The following is a 16,594-nucleotide window of genomic DNA, read 5'->3' as shown; positions in this document are numbered from 1 at the left end:
AGGGCCAGCAAGACAAGCAGAGCACCAGGGCCAGCCTCAGGAGTGGGGGAAGGAGCTGTAGGGCTGCTGGGCCAGGTTTTAATCACAGACTGCCTGTTGTCTCCCACCACTAAGCCCAATCTCAAGCGCGTTCTACTTAAGCCTTCCCAAGTCAGCTCCTTTTCTGCTCCCTTGTTCTCCTCTCCTACATAAAAGGCTAATAAGCTTTCAGTTGTTTTTAACAAGTGCATTAAGGACCCTGTAACACAACAGTCAGCACTGCAAGTGCTAATGAACTACCCACATCACGCAGAACTTTACTACATGCACTGGCTGCAGTTTCCACTTCAGCCATCTGCTACTGGGCTAACTGGGTTGAAAACCGGTTACAATGCCTGAGCATTGCTGTGGCCTAAGTATTTTATTTCCCAATCCCAGAGCATCAAAGAGTGTTAACACAGTGCGCTTATCAGCCTGCACTCTGCTCCTGGACCTGTTGCAAACTGTGGGAAATAGACAGCAAGTTTAGTCATGTTGTATTTTCAAATAGCAACATGTCGTCTCTTTTTAGTCATTTAATTTAAAAGTACAAAAGTCATGAATAGGTAGAGATATCCATTTTAAGAGATATCCCTTTAAGGAGGTTTAACATAGAGCAATTCTGAACTAGAAGACATTAAATCTCTTCCTTTTTCTGTGCTAAACCAATACTTCTGAAAAAAAAACACTGAAAGCAATACAACATTCTTTTCCCATAAAAATAAGTCTCAATGTATAAAGTTACCTTCCACAGACCAAGCAGTTAGTCTGCAACAGGACAGAAAGACCTGGGAGGTATCTGTCACACACACCAGCAAAAAACGAGACTGCAAGGAACACACAGAAGAACAAACCGCCCAACTAGCAAATTGCAGGGTTTTTCTTCCCAGAGCAACAGCATCAACATAGGAACAACAAAGCACTTCTTGGTAGGGTTGGATCTTTTTATGTTCTAAACATTCATTGCAAGTATAGAGCTCCTCCCAGATTTTGGGAAGATCTTCAAAAAGTAGGCAACTCTCATCCAGTATACAAAACAGCTCCATTACTGACTTCCTGACTGAAAGGAAAGGGACCATGGAGTCAGTTGGCATCTGCCCCAACAAGTTACATGGCTGTCAGCCGTACCAACTGCATCATACAGCTCCAGTAACTGAGTTTGTTGACACAGATCAATCTCGCACCAGTCCAGGTGCACAGCAATCGTTCACTCCAGCAAAAGTGGGAGAAATGCTACACTGTGCTTGAAAACAGGTTTGTTCTGCATCTTGGCAATTAAATCTTCTGCAGTTAAACAGGATTTTATTATTATTATTATTATTATTTTTATTATTATTATTTTGCCTATGGTAAGAAGCCTCACAACTACTACTTACTGAAAGGAGTGCTATATATAATGTGCTTACACCTATTCCAAAGCATGCTCAGGAGAGCCAAGCTGTCTCAGGGCAGCCTGAACACTCTGGCCAGCAGGTTTGAAACCAGGAATTCGGGCTACAGTGTGGCTTGTGTCCATCCCGGGAACTGGGAGGAAGGAAGAGAGCTGTGGGTTGTGAGATGAACAGAAATACAGTGTGCCTGTAGGTCAGCTCCTCAAAAGGCATTTCGGAACCAGTTCACCAGCTGTTCCTGACATACACCAAAAGTTAAAGAAGACACAAACTGAAGCAAGCAGCAGTTCTGTTTCTGCATCACACCCACACAATAGCTTCTTCAAACCCTTTGGCATACCTGCCATCACATCCCAGCCCTCTCCTCAAATGCCTAGAAGATGAAGCTTTGTTTGCAGAAGACAGAATAGCTGTAGATAACAAGGATCCTACATGCTTAGAGGCTTGGGAATCCTTGCACTTTTCTATTACAACAAACAAGGAAGGGCAAACACAACGTTTTAAATCAGAGGCACAATGTCGAGGCAAAAGCACAGACTTGAAGGATAAAGAAGGGAATGCTAACAACCAGAGGAAGAAATTCCCCAAACTTCACACATCCTCATGTTCCCCACTTCCTTTGCACTCCCTTAATTCAATTTTTTGTCCGTCTGAATAAACATGTGTAATGGGAACTCAGCTCGTGGCCTTGCTCCCATTACTGTATCTCGCATTTAATTTCAATGTGTAATCTCACAGAAGCCCAGACATTTAACCCATTTGGGTGGGGTGACTTTTAATAAAAGCTTGGTGTTTTTTCCTAAAGCTCCAGCTGCTAGAGCTCAGTGAAAATCCAAGGGTCTCGGTTTCAGGACTTTTGCTTTGTTTATTTTAAGATATCTCAAGTTCTCATGCTTGTGGAGAAAAAAATAAATATATTTTTTTTAAAGCTTGAAAACATGGTTTGCGAGTCCCTTAAAGGCTCAGGAACAAGAAGAGGAGATAAAAACTTTCCATCTAAAAAGTTTTTTTATGTTAGTCTCCTAGCTGTTAGCTCCTGTTTTGGGGGATGGGGTGTTTGTTTTTTCAATGTTTTATCTCCAATGGAATTTTACTGCAGAATCAAATTATTCCTAATGAAAGCAATGGATGATGGGCCATTCCTTCTGATGGGCCATTCCTTCTGTGGCTTTGCTGAAGATGATTATCCATTTAGTGTGTCCAAAGTAATTTCTCTTCTGAGCGTATAAGGAGATGCAAAGCTATTTCAGGAGTTAATTGAGACCGCAGTACAGCAGGTGAGGCGGACAGACATATGGATCTATCACAAGATTTTTTAGATAAAATATTAAAAGGGTAACAAAGTGTGCAGCTTCAAAACAAAGGAACTGGGCCAAAGCTGATCTGTAGCTATCATCCAGTCAGTGCCAATGATAAACAAATGCCTGAACTAAGCTACTCTTTACAGGCATCTCAACTGGAATTCACTGGAATGCCTTACCTGCAATACCAACAACATTCAATTCAAGAAATAAAACTACAAAACTACTTTAAAAGTTGCTTCATTACTTTTTAATGGGAATTTCAAGTTATTTCCTGACTATGTTTTAAGTTTAATTGCCTGATTTATGGTGTTTTTTTGTTTTGTTTTGTTTTGAATGTGAACTTTAGAACTGCAATAGCAGCTTATGCAATGTTCTTTACTCCATAGCACAAGAAGTCATTACATGCAACATGGTAGCAGTACAGCTAGTTGTAGCCCCTGCACTGGAAAAGAGAACTCATTTTCTTCCTTGTTGTTATGAGAGAATTAACATATACTTTGCCCAGCTCTAGCATGTTTTCAGTTTTATTTGAGAAAATGAAATCAACATATTTTCTAAACAATTTCCATCTTCAGGAGTCTCAAGCTAGATAATTTAAGTCCACGAAGTGCAACGAGCTGACTGGCAATAGAGATGATAGAAACAGAGCATGAGAGTGCAAGGAAGAGAGCACATGTTTATGTGTCTAATATTACACAGTATCACAGTATCACAGTATCGTGCGAGTTGGAAGGGACCTTAGAGATCATCGAGTCCAACTCCTGGGATTCGAGCCTTCTGTGTAGCAGAGCAGCACTTCTACCACTTGCGCCACAGGGGGGATTCGAACCCCGTCCTCTGGTGTTGCAGTCGGCACTTTTTACCACTGTGCCACACGGGGCACAATAATACACAATAATAATATTGTATTAAGCTATGAATAAGCACAGCTTGGACAAATTAATTTATCAATTAAACTCCCATTACTGAAACATAGATTACATACAGTTAATTTAAAAATACCTTTTAATGATGCTTGCTGAGTAAAGTACACTACAGCTACATATTGGCAATGTAAACCTTTACCAAAATTCAGATAAATCACTGTGGTACTTAAATAGGTTAAATATTATAAAAGAGAGTGGACTGGTTCACTGCAGTCTCACCATTATGTTGCAACCTCAGGAAGTCTAGTTGGCTGAAATGGACTAACCCAGTTGCTACAGCTGCATCCAAGCAGATCTAGCCATTCACGTGTGCTTACAGTATTCCTGTCTCTTCTCTGGGGCATCATCAGCTTTCTAGCTGACCGCAGCTGGAACGGTGATCCAGAATGGACTGAGCATGCACTTCAGGGCAGTGACTTTTCAGACCAACTAATGAAGGAAGGAATTGTTTCATTGGTCAATCTCTTTTATCAGAACATTTACCAAACAGCTTTTACATAGACCCTGTCCTGGTGACGCATTTTATTGCATCCAAGCCCCTCATGCTGCCTCAATAGGTATTTCAACTTCAAAGGAATCATGAAGCCCCTGAATGCCAGGTAGCATAAAGAACTTAATTGTCCATCAGAGGAGTTTCAGAAAGAAACAAAACAAAACAAAACAAAACAAACAAAACAAAAAATGTGCCACCATTATTTCGGGGACTGGGAAAAAAATTAGGAAACAAATCAATAATGAATAAATAATGTTGAAGTAAACAAAGTCCTTGTTGTGTTGAGCACAGCTGTTCTACAGCATTTCTGAAGTCTCTGGTTACACTGAGAGAGCTGTTTCCCAAGAAAGGCACTGTATTGTACAAAAGGGATATACACCTACTAGCGGGGGAAAAGAAGATCAGCAATCTACAGCAATTCTAAGAAAATAACCAACCTGATGCTGTCACTGGGTTTACGCTAGGATGATTACACAGGAGGCAGAATTCTTGCAATGTCAACATTCAACTTACCGCGTCAGGCATCTACTTATGTGCAACAAATTTACCTCCTGGAAGCAGTTATATGGATTACAGAACAAACTATTATATAAATGGTAGACGCAGAGTAAATCATTGCCCTTGCTCAATTCTAGAAGAGAGAACAGGTTGTTCTACTTTGTTCTGGACTTCTCATCCCTTTTCAGTACATACATCATTGACTTCATGTATGTGTAATCTGTTGACCTATCCATTCCTGCACAGAGATGTGAAGACAAGTAAAAGATGTTCAAGAGAGCAAATACGTAGAAAACTGAAGAGGTATGAACTGTAGTGTTCACACTGATCATCATACTGATGAACCATAGGATTGTTCAGTTTAAACTACATTAAATCAGAGTAGAATTTTCCTCTGAACTCAGAACAATTCATAGGCAACGAAGCTCTCTCCTTTCTCAAGGCAAAAATAATCAAGTAAAAAAGCAGCAAATTAAGTGGGAAATTATCTTTTCAGGCAAGCATGGAAGCATACTGGAACACACTTTCCATCTCTGAAGATGGATGGATGTTCACATGTAGCTAAAAGCACAATCTTTTAATGTCTAAGACTTGATCTTCTCAATCTGATGCAGTGTTAGTTCAGTTACAGTTAGTTCAAATAGCCCTAACAGCAGAGGTGGACCTTTGAACCAGGGTTCATCAGTCTCAGTCAGAGAGATGTTCCTTCTGATATGGAAAACAGCTTAGATGGTTGCTTATAGTATTTATAAAGTGCTAAATATATATATATGTGTGTGTGTGTGTATACACACATATTTACACACATATATACACAAACACTAAGAAACAGGTAAATCTTACTCCTGTGTTTACTACCTTTGGATTTATTGCTCCAAGTCATCCCATCTTGCAAAATCGGGTTTTCTGCATAACATTTACAGATGATTGTGGTGTAACAATTTCATTCTGAAAATGAAAAACCCATGCTTTCCAGTTCAAGAAAGCAAACCATTAGTCAGAGCAATCTCCTGGCGGTAAGAAACCGCTGATTGAGTTTTTACTCCACCCAATTCAAAGGTCAGAGAGTAGTTTTCCATCCCACATCTCTCTGTACCACACAGACCAGGAAGCTGAACCAAGTCTTCCACATCTCAAGCCAGTCCCTTAGCTGCCCACCGCACTTTACAAGTCTGCACACCCACGAACCCATACGATCTCTCTGGATTTTTTCACAACTCTCTCTTTCAAACACACTTGTCCCCAGAAGACAGTATCAAAACTGATGAGTCTTGCAAAAGACTTTGGCTCCAAAAGGAAAAAGCATTTCAACAAAATTTCAAATCCAAGTTTTCTGAGTAACGCTTGTATCACCAACAACTGCCAAGATAACAAAACCAAAGTGCACTGGCAGAGGAAATCTAATAGTATGAGACCATGAGCTAATTAGGATGGGAAACAGACTTCTGTGGTATTAGGTTTGTATTGCTCAATTCTTGTGAGGTTTCAGGTGGTGTTAAATAGATCCGTATTCTGTGCTGTTTTACTGGCACACATCTAGAGCAACTATTACACACACATAATAATGTCACTTTAATACTCTCAGGGAAGGGGGCAAAGGCAGGTGAATCAAAAGTAGTCAGAAAGTAAAAATCTAACAGTCTGTTCTTTAAAATGTCAAGAGAATATTGCACCAAAAAGGCATTATATTTAGAAAGCCATTTTACTCTGATTGACCAGAGTGAGAGAGAAGCGAAAGAGAAGGGAAAAAAAGAATCAGAAGCCACATTCCTACTCCTTTGCCTTCTTGAATGAATCCATTATGAAGCTGACTTAATTAAATCAGTTCCACTTACCAACCAAACCCTACCTATTTCTTTGCCAGAGACACCATTCCTTCTTGTTCCCAAGGGGTTGTTGGGAGGAGGCAGAAAAGAGGAGCAAACTGGATTTTAAGAGCAGGAAAGCAGACGGTTATCCAATTTAAAAATAAATAAAAAAAAAAGTAAAAATAAAAATAAAAACCAAGCAGTGACATCAAGGCGTTTGTTAGTGCCAAGGCACTGCCGCTAGGATTCTTCTCATGAGGATGTACGGTACCACATGCAGAACTCCTGGATACTAAAAATAAGTACATATTCAGAAAGGGCTTCTGCTGAATTGTACTTTCACAGCACAAGCTGGACCAGTTCCAAGAAGAACCATGAAACTAAGGCTTTCTGTATATTACAGCCACTAAAATATGCGGTATGTTAAAGGACTGCAAGGAAAGCCTGTACTGTGGTAGCCTCTGCTAAACCTCATAACCACCTCTTTCTTCCCAGCTGTTGTACTAGGGGGGAAAAATATCATTATCACTGAAAATCAAGTATCAACTTCTTTAAACAGATGAGTCAGCAGCTGCAAACTTAGCAAAACTAATTCTCCAAGTGGCTGACATCACCACACACAAGTGAGACCACCTAGGAATTACTGCAAGTATTTTACAGGCCTGAAAATCAGGGGATGATGCAGAACAATCTCTGTGATGCTACATAGGTTTTGTTTTACCATCCAATTGTGATTACCCAGGGAAAGTGTCTCTGGTTATCCTAGATATTCTGAGCGCTATGGGTTTTGTTACTTAGACTTTCCATATTGCATCAGTTCACACCTATTAGCTGTTGACTATGTGCCTGGCCTTGCTCCCCCATCTGAGCAAACAGCATAGGTCCTCACACCATCCAAAGCTCTGTCGTAGCATCTGAGGGTAGATGAGAATTTGCTTCTGCAGAGGAACATCCCCATGCACCCATAATCTCAGCTCAGCAGCTCATCATTTCCCAGGCTCATGCCATGGCAGCTGCCTTTACAGACTGCTTGGAGGTGGCTCATGTCACCAGTGCTCTGCAGTCAGGGAACCTTCACAGCCAAATTATCCAGTCCTCAGTGTGTGGGAGGAGTGGTATAACACAGGACCACAGGGGTGGCTCAGCACAGAACCAGACTGTGACACAATCCCTCACTGTGGGGCTGAACCCAGGTTTCACTTCTACAGAAACCCAAGGTCAATTGTCCCTCAACCTCTGTGGGATGCCTGAGCTTCTCAAAGCTCAACAGTCGCCTAGTGCTGTCATAAATCATGCTGCCGTCTCTGCTGTGACATTACAATGTAGGTTCACATTCACTACTGGACACATACCGCACCGCAGCAGGACGCCAATTCTCACGAACAAAGGATCCAGCTAGTTAAACAGAAAAATAAATCTCAGTTGCTAATAGGAGAAAAGTGAATTTTCAGTTTAAGTAGCTGCAACATTTCTTAGGATTGTTGTGGGTTGTTTTTTGTTTTTTGGTTTTTTTTTGTCCTTGTTTTTAAGGCTAGAATAACTCAGACCTTAAAGAGTCGAGAGTCCTACTATGCCAAACACGGAAAGTTAAATCCCAAACCACACTCAATTTAGGCACCTAGCTTGCTAAGAAGACTGCATTTTTCAGCCTATCTGAATGACAGCATAGATCTCACCATGGTTATGGCTACAGTTCCTTTGACAGTAAAAACTTAGCACCTTGTAGACATAGAAAACTGTATTTATAATACAGATTAAAATACGTATAACATTATAAAATATCTCATCAAACCATACTTCTACTTCTCTTAGCAAAGGTGGGAAAAAGTAGATGAAGGAGTTGTTCACTATCTGTTTTGGAGATTAGAGTGACACTGACAAATGAACAGTCAATTTGCCAAAAATTTGAAGAACTTTGTAAAAGGAAAGAGATTCTGAGTGTATTACAGCCTGTCACTAACTTTGTAATACAAAACACTGTGCTTACCCATGAAAATCAGAAAGCCACTCTGACTTGAAAACAGATAAGTCTACAATTTATTGTAAGTAGTAAACAAGTGAAAGGTTTCTTCTTGATGATTTTTAAGTATACTATAATAAACAGATAGTTGTACTTTTTCCCACCCACCATCAACAACTATCTGCCTTTTGATATTTGTGCGTTCAACAGCAAATTAATCACTTTCAAAACAAGTATTCAGAGCCTCTCCAGAAATTTTGTAGTCAGTTTATCCTTGAGATGCCTGTGCAACACATGCATTACCTGCCTGAGATAAAAGCTCATCCCTAGTCAAATAAAGCACAAAGAAAAGTTTGGCTACTTAGCTATGTAAGCAAACGAGATCATCAGAAGATTCAGTGTACATGATTTTACATTCTTAACAAAAGCTTAAAATCAGGTTCTATGGTGTTCTAGGTTAAGAATGATCCCTACAGCTACACAGCAACCCGCCAACAGAATAAAAATGAGCAAGATAATGACTACTCACATATACTGACAGTGTTACGTAGAAAAATCTACATTATTTACCCACAAGTCATATCAACCAATGCTGCTACAGCTTTCAAATTAAAAAGAAAAAAAGCAGTGTAAACTTTTACATGACAATCCACTAAACTGACATGACCAAAATTAAGAGCATTTGTTTCAATTTATACAGATATATAGATCCCTTGTCCTCCTTTCATGATGCACTTTTGCATTCTGCCCTCACTGAGGATTAAAAAGACTAACAAAACACAATAATACTGCATAACATGGCTGAGAATAGAGAGCCTCTGTTCACGTTCAAGAACCACGGAGTGTTTTCAAAACGTTGCAGGCTCCCCTGACAGCTCGCGGAGGAAACAGAGAGATTCACGTTGCACATCGGTGTCACTTCCAAGTTGTCACACAGCATACCATGGAGATAAACACTGCACATGTGAATTAGCTGTCAGTTACTTGAGACTGTCAAACATTTCAATGGAACATTGTCATCTTAGTGACAGATGAGCAAAATAACTGTGTTTATTCCAGTCTACAGTCATCCAAAACACACCTCATGAAATCCCAAGCTCTCAAGAGGGGGCAGTGGGAGGACAGATAGAAGGCAGCCTTCATTTGTTCTTATCACATGTCAGAAGTTCATGACAAAGCCCTTAATACCACATTTAATATCTATTTGCATAGCATTAACTCCAATTACTACAAATCCCTCGAGCACAGTAGTGCAACTCTGGTATCTCAATGTCATGCCCACCGCCCTGTGGTGCAGCCCCTGTCCCTGACCCCCAGCTGCCCCTCCCCTGGCACAGCTCCATGCCGTTCCCTCGGGCCCTGTCGCTGTCACACAGAGCAGAAGCTCAGCACTGCTCTTCTGCTCCCTGTGAGGAGCTGCAGCCGCCATCAGGCCTCCCCTCAGCTCCTCTGTTCTGGGCTCAAAACACCAAGGGACCTCAACTGCTTCTCACACACCTTGCTCTCTGGATCCTCCCCCATCTTCATAGCCCTTCAAAACTGTGCACCTTAAAAGCCTTGTTATTTCAGTTGGCAAAGACAAAATGAAACTACAAGAGACAGACAGGTATGCAGGCAGGCTAGATTGGACCTACACTATTTTTAATGGGATGAAGAAGGTTCAAAATCTACCACGGAGACAAAGCTGGTGCCAGTGCAGCACTATCTGGCAACATTGACATCTTGGGCATTCACCATAGGGTCTCTGGCTAGTTTCGGGCAAAGAACACAGCACAGATGAATGCTTGATGTTGAAGCACAAACCCAGCTATGGTATCCATTGAGACACCTCACCACGGAGAGAAGCATGTGCATGGGGGCTTCATTAACTCTACTCCTTAATTCCACTCAAGCTATAGGAAAGTGAGCCCTGAGAATGAGTGTCTGGTGAACATGTGCTGTTCTCCACAAGGGGAAGAGATATCAGACAATTCTTTCACTGGGTCACAGAGAGAGAAACAACTCAGATTGCAACATATGACATCAGCCACTGCAATTCAATACATGATGCTCATATGCTTACTCCATCCATTCTGGTAGGTTGATATGCAGAATCAAGACCATGTGTAATGATACGTGTATAAAGATAAGAGAGAAAAAAAATATATATATATATATATATGGACCTTTTACACTTCTCTTAGAGGTAAATTCTTCTACTCAAACAGCCAATTCATAACCAACTTCATACAGATGCAATGTGTGTAAAAGTTGCTTCCAACAAATACACCTCCATTTCACAAGTACAGCTTAATCCACACTGAGTAAATACATTTGTAAGAGGGAAGTTGTGATTATTTATCTATGAAGGGAGAACTAAAATGACAACACATGCACAGCCACTAGCTAAGCTCCTTCTCTTCTTTCATGCTTCTTCCCTGTTCATTTTCTTTCATCTTTTTTTCATCCCTACTTCTTACTCTGTTCTCCCTCTCCATTTTCCTTTGAAAGATTTAAGAGAAAAGACAGAAATAGCTCCCTTTCTCTTTTGCATGATGTGTCCAGACCTAGCCATTGCTTGTGCTTCCATCCACATACAAGATTCAACACAAAAACTGAGGTAACTGAAACTCTGGGCATCAGCAGATTCATTTATTCATTTATTCAAATGGGCGGGTGCCCATTTCAGTACTACCTGTTCAGACTACACACAAACGTTAAGCACTGGCCAGCGTTGCATGCACCCTTTATTACCAAAACAAAGTCATCTGATTTTAACTAGGCACTCTCCATCAAAAATCTGTAACTTAGTAAAATGGTATAACAAATTTTCTTTGGGCATCAATGGAACTGCAAAGCTGTTAAAATATGGCTTGGGAATTTCTAGTCACTCAGATTCCACAAGCCTAAGCCAAACCCTTCAGGCCTTCTACAGGGATTTATCTTTTAGTAAGATTCACCACACTGTCAGAGACCACATAAATATCAAGAAAGCTGTTTTCTTCCCCACACCCTAATTGCGGTACAAAAATCAGATGGTGCAGACTATTCACATAACTACAGATCACAGAAACCCCACTCACTTATCATCCTTTGCCACCATGAAATGCAGTCAAGGCCACATCAGTATTTTGTGCCAAAAAAGCAACAAGATCACCTTCGCTTACAGAGAACTCTCCTGCAAGCAACTTACAAGAGACTTTGCAGACTAGGAACTGATTGCATAAGTCTAGAAAACTGAATATTTTAAGTACCCATTAAAGAATGACAAGACTATGAAGAGACACAGCAAGAAACTTCTTAAACATTAAAAAGATAGAGCAAACAGCCCAACATGCCCACTGGAACTTTATATGCAGAAAGATTCCAGCTGGCCATTAAAAGAGCCGTGGTGGAGAAGGAATACTGAAGCCCTGGGCTAGGTTCCTCTGCTTCCCTGAACGTCACTGCAATCATCAGTCCAGAACGTTTTAGGTAAAATTAGTCCCACTGCAATGGAAAATAATAAACTGAATAGCCTCCTAGATGTTACTTTCCAAACCTATTATTTATTTATTTATTTATTTATTTTTAATTATGAGCAAAATACTCTATTTTATTAGACTACAAGAGAAGGTTGATCTTGTCATGTGTCACAGAAGCCCTAATTAACACAAACATGGGAGGCAAAATACTCTTTGACTCTTTTGGTAAGTCCATGCCTGGATTTTCTGATTTAAGTACAGACAAGTCAACTATTATCTCTCCACCAGAACGTATCTACTTCAAACAGGACCGAACATAAGGTATTTTTTTCTCCCCACCAGCTGCTTGCAATATACCGCACAGCCCTCAAGGCTAAGACTACTTACTACTGCAAGTAGTGCAAGGCCTGACACACGATGTCCTGACCTCAGCTGTTACCTTCAGAAAGAGCTTTTCAGATTGTATCAGTACTTTACCATTTAACAGCGAACACATCTTAGGTTGCAAACAATTACATCAATTAAATGAAGAATTTTTGGAAGGGTTCTCCTGCTCTGGAAAAGCTGGGAGATTTTACAACAGGACCACAAATGGCCACAAATTGCTTCTTCAACAACACTTAACATCTAAACCACTAGCATCATTAAAAAGAAAATACTTTAGTTAACTAAAGTATGGCAAATAAAATTACTTATTTTAAAGAATAAGCCAGTCTCTTGGTTTCTGGAGGCCTGATTTTCATTAATGTAATATTTCTGTTAACAGCCTCGTCTATGTAAGGCATCTGTAGAAAGTTTTTATTGTTAACTTAATAGTGAAAATCTAATAAAGGTTGTATTTGAATTTTCCTATTAAACTGACGTCAATGGCAGTCTGAGAATCAGATTGTTACAACCCAGACTATGAAACAAACATTCAAGTCAGATGCTATAAATGTAGCCATTGCATGCTGGTGAGTGTGTTTTAACATTTTTAATCAGGTCTCCGGGTAGAGCCAAGATACACTTGGCATAGAGAAGAGGGGGGAAATTATAAAAATGTACACATTTTTACTTGGAAAGTTGATTATAATTTATTTCCAGGAAAATGGAATGAAAATTTAGAATACACACACACATACAGAGTTGCACTTGTGCAAGTGTATGTACAAATACTGGAACATGGTCAAGTTGCTGGATTTTGATGTGACTGTCAGTACTTGCCACAAGACAGACTAACGCTGACATGTTATCATCCTTGCAAGGTTCCATCCAGGAACCCGTGTGGCACATGGCACCCTAAAAAGAGAAAGGAAAGATGAGAACCAATGGCGCTGTTAAAGCAGCACAGGAAACAACATGCTGGTATGATGCAGAAATAAGAAAAGGAAGGTGTGTGTGTAGGGAGAGGTGCTTGTGGTTGGGGATCTCAAGAGTTTCCTGAGAGCAAGGTTACAGGAAATTTGAAAATTCCACCTGGGATTTCTATCAAAGGGAAGAAAGGGTCCTACACCTACTCAAAACCCTTGCTCTGTTTGGGAAAAAAATTCACCTTCTTCAGTGTTTCAGACTTTTAAAATGACAAAAAAACAAAACAAAACAAAACAAAAAAAAAAAAAAAAACCCAACAAATAAAAGAAAACCAGATAAAACTATCAGAACAGGAAGGCTGTGGTAAGGAAGAGCTGGTTGGGAGTTGAAAATGGCTTTGTTGGCCATTGCCATTTTGGTCTCTGGAAATCTGCCACTATGGGTTGCCATATCTGCCACATACTGGTTGCCCACAAGCACACTGCAGATCTCCTGGCAGAGCAGCACACAGCGGGGCACCAACAAGTACCACGCTCCTGTATGTGCTGACGGTTTTTCTTGCCAGAAGCCATGATAAGATCAAAGAGAGGCTGGAAGAGTAAACAAAAAGTCAACACACACGTACATATGGCCGTATGATCTGGAATTGTTTATTGCTACCATACAGAGCCCGATCCTTATCAGATTTCAAAACCTTTCAAATGTGTGAAAGATGGATATAATGGAGCAGACAACTCTCCATTTTTTCCCCACAGAGAAGGATTATGCGTTTGTATTTTTAACTCAAACAGAAAGGAAAAGCGCTGGAGCTTTGTAATAATTACTTTGAATATAATCCCAAACACGGATTATTTCATTAACTAGAAAATTAGTGTTTAAAGCTTTCTCCTCTTTCAACCCACAATGTACTTCTAAAGCCTGCAATAATTAAGTTTGAAATCAAGGAGAAAAACAAACAAACAAAAACAAACAAACAAAAAGTCTGCTTTAAAGATCAACTACAGTTCACAGAACTTTGGGCTATTTTTTATTTGATGCTAAAGAAGCAGCAATTTACAGATAAATGTCAGAAAACTGAATTCTGTTGCCAAATATATTCAAGACTCTTGGCAGTAATTAGCAGCTCGGTCTTGGATGCCAGATTGGGAAGGGATGCAGCACAGAAGGAAAAGGGGCCCTGTGCCCCACGCTGTGTGTAAAGTTAGGACCAAGAAATGGCAGTGCCAGTGCAGAATCAGTTTGCCTGCTGCAAGCTATCTGCAAGCTAGGGGCATGCTCTGACATTGTATTGGAGAATGGAGTGATGCCAATACTTCAGAAGAGGATGGAAATGCTGAAGTCCCTTCAATCCCTTCCCTTTTAAAGCCACATCTGTAAAAAGCAAAGTCACAGTAAAGGAGAATAAAGAATATTCTCTTGAATAATGTATTTACTTGATGTGAAAATAAAAACATTCAACTTCCTTCCAGTCAGTGGTACACTGAGACGCTGCAGATGCTGAAGCTGTGGCTTATCACAGCCTGCTGGAGCACAGCCTGGTTCTGGTTACACCAATGGATGTTTGCACTGTGCAGAGCACTGGGGAGAAGGTTTCCTGTGCAAGGCTGAAATGATCTCAAGCTTGATTTACGGTATATTGTTACACCACCGTCTAGACGTGACTAGCTAGCTCAGGAACCGATAACAGCAAGCCCCTGACAATAAGCTCAACAGAGGCTAAAATATCCTGCCAACACTATGGAGTTGGCATACCTCTGTGGGACAAAACCTCTCTTGCACAGAACCACCTCAGCAGACCAGTCTCCTATTCTTGAGTTTCTCTGGGTGAGGGAAATGCAAAGTAAACTTTCGGAAGCTGTGACGCAGTTCGCACAATCTCCCTGAGGTCAGCTATGGGAATTTTACAGCCCCTTTATGACATCTTGCCCAAATGCAAAAGGGAAGGGTTGTTCAAGTTATGGTTCCAGCTTACAGAGTCTCTCTGGTGCAGGTCAGGCATACTAGGAAAGTGCCGCGTGACTGCTTCAGGGTCTTGGAAAGGATCTGATGGATTAGTTCTGAAATACCAGTAAGTGGCATTGTCTAGCCAAGGTGGAGCTTATTTTGGCAGAAGATTCTGCAGGAGGATTAGCAACAGCACCAAAAGGACTTCCATGCTTGGAATAAGTGCAGCTACACCTGGGCTTCTGTTGACAGAATTATGCTGGTAAGAGTGGAGCAGGAGGGAAAAAAAAAGAAATCACTTCCTGACCAACCCAAATGTGCCAGTGAAATGTGTAAGCATTGATTCAGGCTTTAGAAGAAAGCACTCTGCAACTCCTGACACCTGTCATTATAGTGGAAGTTTCAATCACAGTAACCTGCAGTAATTAAATGGACCACAGAAGGACTTGTGCCCTCAGGGAAGGGATAAGAAGAATAATATTTCCTTCAGCAAGATGGAGTACATCCAGCACCGGTACAACTGGGCAGGACTGGGTGCAAAGGAATCAGTGTCTCACGTGTCAGCTGCTGGCACAGAAATCAGATACAGGAGGTGTGGGAAATCTGAGTCATGTAGCTTTTCATCTTTACCAGAAGCTCCTATTCCACTGTAAGAAAAGCAACTTACCACAGCTGGCCAAGAAGTCAGCTGCAAAGCACTGCTGCATGAAAAGCTAGGTGTGAAGTTGAACAGCAAGGTTAGAATGTTCTTGGAGAAGCACGTGTCTGCCCTTCCTTCCTGCAGGAAGCTCATTTAAAACTTCAATTCATCGACAGCAGGTCCTGGGCATGGCTGGTCAGCCAAGACAGCTCTCAGAGGATGGAATGCAGAAGACCCCAATAAGGAGGAAGAGCCAGGTAAGTTTCCAGTAGGTTCCTAGGAACTTCTGCAATCCAAGCTGCATGTGACAAGAATAGCAAGGGTCCAGCAATAACGTGTCATCAGTTTCATATGCTCAATTCTCAGGTATGAGCAGAAAGAGAAATTTCAGGACCACCGCACAAATATCTAAAAGCTCAACATTTTGAAATTAGTCTTCATTTTCAAAAGCTGAAGACCTCATCGAACGTAGTTTAACAGCCATTTTTCAACCAGACCCACTTATTTATCCAACATGTAAGCCTTCAAAATATGATAGGATGCATTGTTTTCCTATTCCCACCAGAATACCAGCTTTCATTGAAACTACGCATCTTCAAAGATAAACAGTTACCAGTCTCCATATGGTAACATCCATCCTATTTTGTCATTCCATTGCAGACTTGTTAAAGATAAGTGTTATTCTGAGCTGAATTTAGTTCTTTCTGGTTGACTTAGCAAATCTTGCCCAAATCAAATGTTAGTCACAGATATATTCTATAAAACGTAATGCTTAGTAACATCCAAAATAATAAACTCAAGAGTATTTTTATGGGTCAATTCATCTAAACTCTTGCCTACTAAACATTCTAAAACTTCTCTGATGATCTGGCGCTGGCT

General features: G+C 40.6%; 1 protein-coding gene across 1 annotated transcript in view; it reads right to left on the bottom strand.

Annotated features, from left to right (window-relative positions):
* The window catches only part of PDE3A (phosphodiesterase 3A), a 231,962-nt gene that overhangs the window by 188,272 nt on the left and 27,096 nt on the right, over positions 1-16,594 (bottom strand). The window lies entirely within an intron of this gene.

Source organism: Excalfactoria chinensis, chromosome 1 (genome assembly GCF_039878825.1).
Source record: "Excalfactoria chinensis isolate bCotChi1 chromosome 1, bCotChi1.hap2, whole genome shotgun sequence".
In the NCBI taxonomy this organism is placed as follows: Eukaryota; Metazoa; Chordata; class Aves; order Galliformes; family Phasianidae; genus Excalfactoria; species Excalfactoria chinensis.
Note: the sequence above shows the minus strand (reverse complement) of the source record. Positions and strands in the feature narration are given on the sequence as shown.